The 13,404-nt window shown below is 50.8% G+C and overlaps 1 pseudogene; it reads right to left on the bottom strand.

Annotated features, from left to right (window-relative positions):
* Nucleotides 1–4,178: 4,178 nt before the first annotated feature.
* On the bottom strand, nt 4,179–4,861 carry LOC148590127 (syncytin-A-like; annotated as a pseudogene).
* Between the last annotated feature and the right edge of the window lie 8,543 nt (nt 4,862–13,404).

The following is a 13,404-nucleotide window of genomic DNA, read 5'->3' as shown; positions in this document are numbered from 1 at the left end:
CTCCAAGCACAAAGCGTGCGCAGCACGAGTCTTGGCACAGCAAAACACTTCCTTTGGCATGCCCTTTGCAGCCTCACTCCAAACGGGGCTCTCCGCTTCATCCATCCCCTGACTCCATACTAGCACCAACGGGCTGCTAAAGCGTTTCGCAGAAAACACCAAGGAACCTGTTTCTCACTCCAAGCACAAAGCGTGCGCAGCACGAGTCTTGGCACAGCAAAACACTTCCTTTGGCATGCCCTTTGCAGCCTCACTCCAAACGGGGCTCTCCGCTTCATCCATCCCCTGACTCCATACTAGCACCAACGGGCTGCTAAAGCGTTTCGCAGAAAACACCAAGGAACCTGTTTCTCACTCCAAGCACAAAGCGTGCGCAGCACGAGTCTTGGCACAGCAAAACACTTCCTTTGGCATGCCCTTTGCAGCCTCACTCCAAACGGGGCTCTCCGCTTCATCCATCCCCTGACTCCATACTAGCACCAACGGGCTGCTAAAGCGTTTCGCAGAAAACACCAAGGAACCTGTTTCTCACTCCAAGCACAAAGCGTGCGCAGCACGAGTCTTGGCACAGCAAAACACTTCCTTTGGCATGCCCTTTGCAGCCTCACTCCAAACGGGGCTCTCCGCTTCATCCATCCCCTGACTCCATACTAGCACCAACGGGCTGCTAAAGCGTTTCGCACAAAACACCAAGGAACCTGTTTCTCACTCCAAGCACAAAGCGTGCGCAGCACGAGTCTTGGCACAGCAAAACACTTCCTTTGGCATGCCCTTTGCAGCCTCACTCCAAACGGGGCTCTCCGCTTCATGCATCCCCTGACTCCATACTAGCACCAACGGGCTGCTAAAGCGTTTCGCAGAAAACACCAAGGAACCTGTTTCTCACTCCAAGCACAAAGCGTGCGCAGCACGAGTCTTGGCACAGCAAAACACTTCCTTTGGCATGCCCTTTGCAGCCTCACTCCAAACGGGGCTCTCCGCTTCATGCATCCCCTGACTCCATACTAGCACCAACGGGCTGCTAAAGCGTTTCGCAGAAAACACCAAGGAACCTGTTTCTCACTCCAAGCACAAAGCGTGCGCAGCACGAGTCTTGGCACAGCAAAACACTTCCTTTGGCATGCCCTTTGCAGCCTCACTCCAAACGGGGCTCTCCGCTTCATGCATCCCCTGACTCCATACTAGCACCAACGGGCTGCTAAAGCGTTTCGCACAAAACACCAAGGAACCTGTTTCTCACTCCAAGCACAAAGCGTGCGCAGCACGAGTCTTGGCACAGCAAAACACTTCCTTTGGCATGCCCTTTGCAGCCTCACTCCAAACGGGGCTCTCCGCTTCATGCATCCCCTGACTCCATGCTAGCACCAACGGGCTGCTAAAGCGTTTCGCAGAAAACACCAAGGAACCTGTTTCTCACTCCAAGCACAAAGCGTGCGCAGCACGAGTCTTGGCACAGCAAAACACTTCCTTTGGCCTGCCCTTTGCAACCTCACTCCAAACGGGGCTCTCCGCTTCATCCATCCCCTGACTCCATACTAGCACCAACGGGCTGCTAAAGCGTTTCGCAGAAAACACCAAGGAACCTGTTTCTCACTCCAAGCACAAAGCGTGCGCAGCACGAGTCTTGGCACAGCAAAACACTTCCTTTGGCCTGCCCTTTGCAGCCTCACTCCAAACGGGGCTCTCCGCTTCATCCATCCCCTGACTCCATACTAGCACCAACGGGCTGCTAAAGCGTTTCGCAGAAAACACCAAGGAACCTGTTTCTCACTCCAAGCACAAAGCGTGCGCAGCACGAGTCTTGGCACAGCAAAACACTTCCTTTGGCATGCCCTTTGCAGCCTCACTCCAAACGGGGCTCTCCGCTTCATCCATCCCCTGACTCCATACTAGCACCAACGGGCTGCTAAAGCGTTTCGCAGAAAACACCAAGGAACCTGTTTCTCACTCCAAGCACAAAGCGTGCGCAGCACGAGTCTTGGCACAGCAAAACACTTCCTTTGGCATGCCCTTTGCAGCCTCACTCCAAACGGGGCTCTCCGCTTCATCCATCCCCTGACTCCATACTAGCACCAACGGGCTGCTAAAGCGTTTCGCAGAAAACACCAAGGAACCTGTTTCTCACTCCAAGCACAAAGCGTGCGCAGCACGAGTCTTGGCACAGCAAAACACTTCCTTTGGCATGCCCTTTGCAGCCTCACTCCAAACGGGGCTCTCCGCTTCATCCATCCCCTGACTCCATACTAGCACCAACGGGCTGCTAAAGCGTTTCGCAGAAAACACCAAGGAACCTGTTTCTCACTCCAAGCACAAAGCGTGCGCAGCACGAGTCTTGGCACAGCAAAACACTTCCTTTGGCATGCCCTTTGCAGCCTCACTCCAAACGGGGCTCTCCGCTTCATCCATCCCCTGACTCCATACTAGCACCAACGGGCTGCTAAAGCGTTTCGCAGAAAACACCAAGGAACCTGTTTCTCACTCCAAGCACAAAGCGTGCGCAGCACGAGTCTTGGCACAGCAAAACACTTCCTTTGGCATGCCCTTTGCAGCCTCACTCCAAACGGGGCTCTCCGCTTCATCCATCCCCTGACTCCATACTAGCACCAACGGGCTGCTAAAGCGTTTCGCAGAAAACACCAAGGAACCTGTTTCTCACTCCAAGCACAAAGCGTGCGCAGCACGTGTCTTGGCACAGCAAAACACTTCCTTTGGCATGCCCTTTGCAGCCTCACTCCAAACGGGGCTCTCCGCTTCATCCATCCCCTGACTCCATACTAGCACCAACGGGCTGCTAAAGCGTTTCGCAGAAAACACCAAGGAACCTGTTTCTCACTCCAAGCACAAAGCGTGCGCAGCACGAGTCTTGGCACAGCAAAACACTTCCTTTGGCATGCCCTTTGCAGCCTCACTCCAAACGGGGCTCTCCGCTTCATCCATCCCCTGACTCCATACTAGCACCAACGGGCTGCTAAAGCGTTTCGCAGAAAACACCAAGGAACCTGTTTCTCACTCCAAGCACAAAGCGTGCGCAGCACGAGTCTTGGCACAGCAAAACACTTCCTTTGGCATGCCCTTTGCAGCCTCACTCCAAACGGGGCTCTCCGCTTCATGCATCCCCTGACTCCATACTAGCACCAACGGGCTGCTAAAGCGTTTCGCAGAAAACACCAAGGAACCTGTTTCTCACTCCAAGCACAAAGCGTGCGCAGCACGAGTCTTGGCACAGCAAAACACTTCCTTTGGCATGCCCTTTGCAGCCTCACTCCAAACGGGGCTCTCCGCTTCATCCATCCCCTGACTCCATACTAGCACCAACGGGCTGCTAAAGCGTTTCGCAGAAAACACCAAGGAACCTGTTTCTCACTCCAAGCACAAAGCGTGCGCAGCACGAGTCTTGGCACAGCAAAACACTTCCTTTGGCATGCCCTTTGCAGCCTCACTCCAAACGGGACTCTCCGCTTCATGCATCCCCTGACTCCATACTAGCACCAACGGGCTGCTAAAGCGTTTCGCAGAAAACACCAAGGAACCTGTTTCTCACTCCAAGCACAAAGCGTGCGCAGCACGAGTCTTGGCACAGCAAAACACTTCCTTTGGCATGCCCTTTGCAACCTCACTCCAAACGGGGCTCTCCGCTTCATCCATCCCCTGACTCCATACTAGCACCAACGGGCTGCTAAAGCGTTTCGCAGAAAACACCAAGGAACCTGTGCCGAGGCCCACCCCGCGAGACGGAATGAACGACACTTCAATGTGAAGCAGGTTCAATTCGTTTACTATTCTCTACGGTGTAGCTTTATACAATTCTATCACCTGTAAGCGTACACACGCGCTAAGCAACAGCATTCTCATTGGTTAAGCTATAGTGTCCATGCATAACTAGCTTGCAGCTGGCTGACATTCCTTTCCGATGCTCTATTGCTGGTCCTCCCGGATGCTTATCTGGCTATGGCCGGCCTAGTTCATTAAAAAGTTGCTAACGAGCGTTATCTTCTCCGGGTGGCCTTGGTTCCCATCGCTTCAGTTCCCGGTTCTCACCGCCTCAGCTCCTCGGTTCTCATCACTTCAGCTCCTCAGTTCTCATCACTTCAGCTCCTCGTATTCCTGTAAAAGTGCTAAGGCCCCAACATTTCCCCCTCTTTTTTCAAAAACAGAATTAGCGGTATTATGCATCAAGCGTTGCAAGCATTGGCAAAAGCAAGGTAACATAATCACAAGCACGAGTATAACCATCCCGATCACGCACAAGTGGTACAACATTTCTGTAATCCATGGTCCTAAGCCTAACGATCTGAGCCAATCTTCTAATCCCCAACTTTCTTCCTTCAACTTGTGCAGCCCTTCTTTCAAGAGTGCAATCTTTTTATGGATAGACTCTGAATGATCGGATAAGTTTAAACAACACATACCTTCAAAATCCTCACACCCATGCCCATGTGCTAAAAGCAGAAAATCTACTGCGGCTCTATTCTGCAATACTACATGATTTACACTAGCTACATCTTGCGATAGCTGATCTAAAATGTCTGATGTTAAATTTAATTCATTCCTTGTCTAGCATGCTAGCTGTTTCAAGGAAGTCATTGCTCGTGCGGCAGTGCTCCCTGGGATAAGCAGGGACACGAAGATAGTTTTGACCCTTGACCAAAATCTTGGATCCCCAACTTTTGTACAATCTAACTCATGTATCGATCGTTTCTTCCTTTTGGATACAAAGGTCATCACTTGAGATATATTAGGGTGAAACAAACTCAGTCTCCCCAGATAACACGGACCTCCTTGTGGACTGGACGGTACTCCGTTCCATGCCCGGTCTCCGCATATTAAAAACACTCCTGGTGGTAGCCGTTTTGCAGAGAAGCTCGTTAAGTTACATTGGGTATATGTGTGAAGATAAACATCATTAATTTTCAGCCCCGAGTTAACTGTTGCCCATTGCGATGTACTTTCTTCAAGTGCACCTTTGCTATGCAGTTCAAAACTAACCCATCCACCGTTTCGGGTGGTATTTGTGGCATTCAGACTTCCCAACAAGTCTAATTCCTCCGGCGGGGAAGTCAGAGTGCCATTCAGACTTTTAATGATTTCACATTGCCAGCACCCGTCTAACTGTTCTGCCGTTCGCTTTGATCGGTAAGAGCACATAGTAGTATTTAATAGAGTATCATTAAGCACAGCAAAATTAGCTACGTACCCATTGAATTCTTGAGGTTGCCAAACAGGGACACCTATCAAACAAGTACGAAAAGGGTCTCCTGGACGTTCCAAGCTAAGACAGAAGGCACTTTGGCCTGTCTGATTAGCTATGGTGACCCAAATGTTCTCCCTCTGCTGAATTTCTGTCTGCCATTTCCCCTGCACTATTCCTGTCACTGTTATCAAGATGATTACCAAACAGCTGAACCTGGTCCATTCTGACATCCTGGTCCATTGATTGTTCCTGTCTGTTCCGCAACCACGGTCGTACCCACTTGGCTGGTACCCAGGTCGCTCCATCTCCTGCAAGTACACAAGCATAACCCCGTCCCCACGTAATTAACTCGACTGGACCTTCCCAGATCTGTTTCTGCGGCCAGAAAACTTCTACCTGCACCTTCTTTCCTGAAAGATCAGCTGGGTTTTTAGAAAAATGGGTGAAAATAGGTATACTATCATCATTTCGAGGGTTAAGCCAATTTAAGATATAGCATGCTTTACTGATTAATTCGTAGGGACCCTTCTCCCCCTCTTTTTTCAAAGCAAATAATAATCATAAGGGATACCTGTCTGATGGGTTATATCTGCTGTCCCACAAAGGCAAGAACTCTTAATTTGGGTATAATTAACAATATGCCTAAGAAGCATGACATATCCATTAAAAGCAGTATCAGCTCCTATAATAGCATTAAAAGCAACACTACCTCCTAAAAGCCACAATATACAACTAATAATAACAGTAACATTTCTTCCTCCCATGTTGTTCTGCAGGCTCACACTTGCACCAGCTGCTTGCCTGCTTCATCTGATGTATGCGAGTTTGCTTCCAGCCAAGGTCTCACCCATTTCGCTGGCACCCATCTGGTTCCAGTATCTGCAACAACACAAGCATACCCTTTCCCCCAGGTTATCAAGTCCAAAGGTCCCATCCAGTTTCTGCTTTCAAACAATTCTTCCACAAACACTTCTTCCACATTATCCACCCCAGGACTATAGTCACTCAAGCTTCGCATGAAATTGTTGAGGTGTTAATATTACATGCCCTAAACATGATGCAGGTAGGCGAGTGATTGCACATTGGTACATTAGACGGAGGAAGTTACAGAAAAGGAAGGGAGTCTAGTTCTACAAGAATATATATACAGAAAATATTGCAGTTACAATAGTAAGTAATTGAGTATAACAAACTTTGTATCCACCCTGTGACTCCAGTTACCATTGTATATTGAAATTTAGTCTCAAATTAGAGTCTTAGTACCTGGGACATCAATTGGGTCATCCACCTGTAAAGGGGTATAAGCGGTGAACTGAATCATCTTTACGTTAATAGCTTTCATTATAGTAGATTTTATACAGGATATTGCTATACTTAGGACAATTATCATCACAATGAACATCACCACATATTCTATCAAACTGAATCCAACCAGTGACACCAAATCCAAACCAACTAAACACCTTCGCCAGCCAGCTAGTGATTCTCAGAGTTCATGGGTGTCTTTTGCCACCTGTCGCATCTTCTCTGATTGGATATCCAGGTCCTGTGTAACATTAGGGATATAAATGCTGCAGTCGGTACTGGAGAGGTTTAGGTAGCCACAAAGTCCATTTTAGCATAACAGCATCAAGTCCAGTGCCATCCAGTTCTGAAGAGCCATTGTTGATGTGGCTTGTAATTGTCGATCGAGCAACTGTATACTAGTATCGGTGGCATTAGCTAATTTTTCTACTTGATAGGCTAGCTTACTTAACCATAATCGCATTTGTAAGACCAAATCCAAAAAAAAAAAATCCTTCCATCTAAGACAGATCTTGGGAAGTACGGCAATCATTACGAGGCACAAAGTCTTCACTTACTGATTTATATTTTATGCTGCGATTATGGCACAGCCTATTTTTAGGGAAATGTAAACTGGCCAATAGTGTCTGACCCAATTGTGTTGTTCCCAATTGGAGCAATATATCACATTTTAGCAATACCACAACACTGGCTTGTTTGATACTGAACCGAAATATGTTCCACTATGTCATGGTCCTCAGGATGCAATAGTATGGTGAAAAATTTTGAAAGGTTCTCTGTTTCCATTTCTATTTATGTTTGCATAGCTTCAATTTGGTTTCCTCTCTGTCCAAGGATACAAGTCAGAGTACAGCTCACAGTCCTCCACCGGTGGGGTGGGTGGGCGGGGGAGGTGGGGGGGGAACACCATAGTCTGAGTTATTCCTGACTTTACCGTTTTCAAATTCTGGACTTACTTGTTGTGATTATTCAGCCCTCTCTGCTGATATATATGTTACACAATAAAGATCTAAAAACCACAGATACAAACAGCACAAACACAATTTCCATCCAGTGGCACGACCTCACGTAGCTGTGCACTCCGCTAGTGAGTTCCACTGGTTGTCGGCAGGTCACTGAGACTGAACATTCTCTCGAGTTGGCAGATTAGAGGGTTGCCGATAGGCTCCTAACTCGGCGGGCGTCCCCGCAGAGACAACGTGGGTCTCAGTGTTAGGAGTCTCACCCCTCCTTTCTCTCTGCTCTGTCTGTTTATGCCCGGTGCATCCTGCCACGTAGGGCCAGTACGTGCCAGCAGGCAGACCAGGGGGCGGACAAACTCCGCCTTCAGTCACATAATCTTCCCTCCTGGGTGCGCAGGTGCGCATGTCAGTAAATTGTCCCAGTCGTCAGTCTGAGGGTCCTGCCTTTCTCATCTCCCTCCCTCTCGGGTGTTTGACCTTCAAATTAGTTTAGAGGATGTTTGCAGTTAAGTTGGCTACAAGCCCGGTCGAGCAGCCGCCTTCAACTGCTTTCGGAGGAGGTCGGCTCTGAGCCTGGCTGAGCAGCCGCCTCCGTACTCCTTATCGCTCAGCCTGGGCAGGCAAACATCTTTCTCAGGGTCTTGGATTCTATTTTGCACAATAGTTTTATGACTCTACGGATCATACAAATTTCCACCTTTCAACCATACCTCATGTCAGCAGCAATATACAAAGGATACAACACATAATAGAGATGAACATAGCAAATAGAAATAATAGCCCTAATAACGGTTTCTGTCCTCACTTAAAGCATTACAGTTCTTCAACCCCCACTTTTAAAGATAGATCAAATTCCTCTGCACCTCCCCCTTGGCTGTTGTCAAGCCCTCAGCAACATAAGTTTCCTTGATCTCATTCGCCTTCTCTTCCCCAGCCCCCCTTCTCCTTTTTTCAAGGCAATCTAACAAGTCCCGGACCCAGCCAGGCCATTCTTCAGGTGCGACGGTGTGGGGGGGGGCGGGTGGATGCGGGGGCAGACGGTGCAGGCGCCGCAGGTGCAGGCACAGAGGCAGGCACGGGCGGGGGGGTTGTGATGGATCTCCAAACACCAGCGGTTTTCAGTGGCGTGGCGGTCCCGGTCCTGAAGTGCTTGCAAAGGCTGCCGTGGCTCCGATGGCCACTTTGCTTTTGGCTTTCACATCGGATTTGAATACTAGGTGGGGCTCAGCTTTGAACCCATTCTCTCTGCACCAGATCGAAAGCTTGCAGAGGGTCTGTTCATCAGTAGCTTGCTCCAGGGATTGCACGAGCCTATTCACCAAATTTCCGTAGGACTCCCGCAATCCCTGCTTCACCATCGTAAATGATGGGGTCTTTCGTTCTGACGGCACTAAAAACAGCGCCTGCTTCACAGCATCCACGGCTGCGTTACGCTCACTGCCTCTATTCTCCAACTTCCCTGAACTTTCTGCCGACTTTCTCGCCACTCTGGCCCTTTCCTCAGCCCCCGTCGGTGGTCCTGTCTCCTCCCCTTTCCCTCCGCGGATTGCTTTCCGCAGAGCGGCAGCGACTTGGGCCTCCCCGTGCAATTGTTCAAGCATTAGCTGCACGGGACGATATATTTTCGCAAGTCGACAAGCTTCCTTTGAACCTACTTGCACACCATCCCACAGTTCCTTTCCTGCTCGCTCCCAGGGCTCGAGTTTATATACCTGAGAGGCTTCCTCCATGAGCCTTTTCTGCTTACAAAACAGCAGTAAGTCAATTAAATCGTCTTTTGAGATCACAGTCTCAGTCTTTTGAGCGAGCTTTAACAAACTTTCCACAGTAGCACGCTCCGTTGCTGATGCAGCAATTTCCATCCTAGTTGCTGATGCAGCAATCCCCATCCTGCCCCTGACTCACCAGGTCAGTCCTGACTCACTAGGTCAGCCGTGGCCACGATCCGCCTCTCCCGGGCGCCCAGCTACTTCTCCGCTGGCTGCAGGATCCCTCGCGTTCTCGGCTTCACTCTACCCACGGTCGTATCACGTCGGGGTCACCAGATGCCGAGGCCCACCCCGCGAGACGGAATGAACGACACTTCAATGTGAAGCAGGTTCAATTCGTTTACTATTCTCTACGGTGTAGCTTTATACAATTCTATCACCTGTAAGCGTACACACGCGCTAAGCAACAGCATTCTCATTGGTTAAGCTATAGTGTCCATGCATAACTAGCTTGCAGCTGGCTGACATTCCTTTCCGATGCTCTATTGCTGGTCCTCCCGGATGCTTATCTGGCTATGGCCGGCCTAGTTCATTAAAAAGTTGCTAACGAGCGTTATCTTCTCCGGGTGGCCTTGGTTCCCATCGCTTCAGTTCCCGGTTCTCACCGCCTCAGCTCCTCGGTTCTCATCACTTCAGCTCCTCAGTTCTCATCACTTCAGCTCCTCGTATTCCTGTAAAAGTGCTAAGGCCCCAACAAACCTGTTTCTCACTCCAAGCACAAAGCGTGCGCAGCACGAGTCTTGGCACAGCAAAACACTTCCTTTGGCCTGCCCTTTGCAGCCTCACTCCAAACGGGGCTCTCCGCTTCATCCATCCCCTGACTCCATACTAGCACCAACGGGCTGCTAAAGCGTTTCGCAGAAAACACCAAGGAACCTGTTTCTCACTCCAAGCACAAAGCGTGCGCAGCACGAGTCTTGGCACAGCAAAACACTTCCTTTGGCATGCCCTTTGCAGCCTCACTCCAAACGGGGCTCTCCGCTTCATCCATCCCCTGACTCCATACTAGCACCAACGGGCTGCTAAAGCGTTTCGCAGAAAACACCAAGGAACCTGTTTCTCACTCCAAGCACAAAGCGTGCGCAGCACGTGTCTTGGCACAGCAAAACACTTCCTTTGGCATGCCCTTTGCAGCCTCACTCCAAACGGGGCTCTCCGCTTCATCCATCCCCTGACTCCATACTAGCACCAACGGGCTGCTAAAGCGTTTCGCAGAAAACACCAAGGAACCTGTTTCTCACTCCAAGCACAAAGCGTGCGCAGCACGAGTCTTGGCACAGCAAAACACTTCCTTTGGCATGCCCTTTGCAGCCTCACTCCAAACGGGGCTCTCCGCTTCATCCATCCCCTGACTCCATACTAGCACCAACGGGCTGCTAAAGCGTTTCGCAGAAAACACCAAGGAACCTGTTTCTCACTCCAAGCACAAAGCGTGCGCAGCACGAGTCTTGGCACAGCAAAACACTTCCTTTGGCATGCCCTTTGCAGCCTCACTCCAAACGGGGCTCTCCGCTTCATCCATCCCCTGACTCCATACTAGCACCAACGGGCTGCTAAAGCGTTTCGCAGAAAACACCAAGGAACCTGTTTCTCACTCCAAGCACAAAGCGTGCGCAGCACGAGTCTTGGCACAGCAAAACACTTCCTTTGGCCTGCCCTTTGCAGCCTCACTCCAAACGGGGCTCTCCGCTTCATCCATCCCCTGACTCCATACTAGCACCAACGGGCTGCTAAAGCGTTTCGCAGAAAACACCAAGGAACCTGTTTCTCACTCCAAGCACAAAGCGTGCGCAGCACGAGTCTTGGCACAGCAAAACACTTCCTTTGGCCTGCCCTTTGCAGCCTCACTCCAAACGGGGCTCTCCGCTTCATCCATCCCCTGACTCCATACTAGCACCAACGGGCTGCTAAAGCGTTTCGCAGAAAACACCAAGGAACCTGTTTCTCACTCCAAGCACAAAGCGTGCGCAGCACGAGTCTTGGCACAGCAAAACACTTCCTTTGGCATGCCCTTTGCAGCCTCACTCCAAACGGGGCTCTCCGCTTCATCCATCCCCTGACTCCATACTAGCACCAACGGGCTGCTAAAGCGTTTCGCAGAAAACACCAAGGAACCTGTTTCTCACTCCAAGCACAAAGCGTGCGCAGCACGAGTCTTGGCACAGCAAAACACTTCCTTTGGCCTGCCCTTTGCAGCCTCACTCCAAACGGGGCTCTCCGCTTCATCCATCCCCTGACTCCATACTAGCACCAACGGGCTGCTAAAGCGTTTCGCAGAAAACACCAAGGAACCTGTTTCTCACTCCAAGCACAAAGCGTGCGCAGCACGAGTCTTGGCACAGCAAAACACTTCCTTTGGCATGCCCTTTGCAGCCTCACTCCAAACGGGGCTCTCCGCTTCATCCATCCCCTGACTCCATACTAGCACCAACGGGCTGCTAAAGCGTTTCGCAGAAAACACCAAGGAACCTGTTTCTCACTCCAAGCACAAAGCGTGCGCAGCACGAGTCTTGGCACAGCAAAACACTTCCTTTGGCATGCCCTTTGCAGCCTCACTCCAAACGGGGCTCTCCGCTTCATCCATCCCCTGACTCCATACTAGCACCAACGGGCTGCTAAAGCGTTTCGCAGAAAACACCAAGGAACCTGTTTCTCACTCCAAGCACAAAGCGTGCGCAGCACGTGTCTTGGCACAGCAAAACACTTCCTTTGGCATGCCCTTTGCAGCCTCACTCCAAACGGGGCTCTCCGCTTCATCCATCCCCTGACTCCATACTAGCACCAACGGGCTGCTAAAGCGTTTCGCAGAAAACACCAAGGAACCTGTTTCTCACTCCAAGCACAAAGCGTGCGCAGCACGAGTCTTGGCACAGCAAAACACTTCCTTTGGCATGCCCTTTGCAGCCTCACTCCAAACGGGGCTCTCCGCTTCATGCATCCCCTGACTCCATACTAGCACCAACGGGCTGCTAAAGCGTTTCGCAGAAAACACCAAGGAACCTGTTTCTCACTCCAAGCACAAAGCGTGCGCAGCACGAGTCTTGGCACAGCAAAACACTTCCTTTGGCATGCCCTTTGCAGCCTCACTCCAAACGGGGCTCTCCGCTTCATCCATCCCCTGACTCCATACTAGCACCAACGGGCTGCTAAAGCGTTTCGCACAAAACACCAAGGAACCTGTTTCTCACTCCAAGCACAAAGCGTGCGCAGCACGAGTCTTGGCACAGCAAAACACTTCCTTTGGCATGCCCTTTGCAGCCTCACTCCAAACGGGGCTCTCCGCTTCATGCATCCCCTGACTCCATACTAGCACCAACGGGCTGCTAAAGCGTTTCGCAGAAAACACCAAGGAACCTGTTTCTCACTCCAAGCACAAAGCGTGCGCAGCACGAGTCTTGGCACAGCAAAACACTTCCTTTGGCATGCCCTTTGCAGCCTCACTCCAAACGGGGCTCTCCGCTTCATCCATCCCCTGACTCCATACTAGCACCAACGGGCTGCTAAAGCGTTTCGCAGAAAACACCAAGGAACCTGTTTCTCACTCCAAGCACAAAGCGTGCGCAGCACGAGTCTTGGCACAGCAAAACACTTCCTTTGGCATGCCCTTTGCAGCCTCACTCCAAACGGGGCTCTCCGCTTCATGCATCCCCTGACTCCATACTAGCACCAACGGGCTGCTAAAGCGTTTCGCAGAAAACACCAAGGAACCTGTTTCTCACTCCAAGCACAAAGCGTGCGCAGCACGAGTCTTGGCACAGCAAAACACTTCCTTTGGCCTGCCCTTTGCAGCCTCACTCCAAACGGGGCTCTCCGCTTCATCCATCCCCTGACTCCATACTAGCACCAACGGGCTGCTAAAGCGTTTCGCACAAAACACCAAGGAACCTGTTTCTCACTCCAAGCACAAAGCGTGCGCAGCACGAGTCTTGGCACAGCAAAACACTTCCTTTGGCCTGCCCTTTGCAGCCTCACTCCAAACGGGGCTCTCCGCTTCATCCATCCCCTGACTCCATACTAGCACCAACGGGCTGCTAAAGCGTTTCGCAGAAAACACCAAGGAACCTGTTTCTCACTCCAAGCACAAAGCGTGCGCAGCACGAGTCTTGGCACAGCAAAACACTTCCTTTGGCATGCCCTTTGCAGCCTCACTCCAAACGGGGCTCTCCGCTTCATCCAT

Source organism: Tinamus guttatus, unplaced genomic scaffold (genome assembly GCF_059628265.1).
Source record: "Tinamus guttatus ecotype Peru unplaced genomic scaffold, ASM5962826v1 Tinamus_guttatus_pri_ptg001699l, whole genome shotgun sequence".
NCBI lineage: Eukaryota > Metazoa > Chordata > Aves > Tinamiformes > Tinamidae > Tinamus > Tinamus guttatus.
Note: the sequence above shows the minus strand (reverse complement) of the source record. Positions and strands in the feature narration are given on the sequence as shown.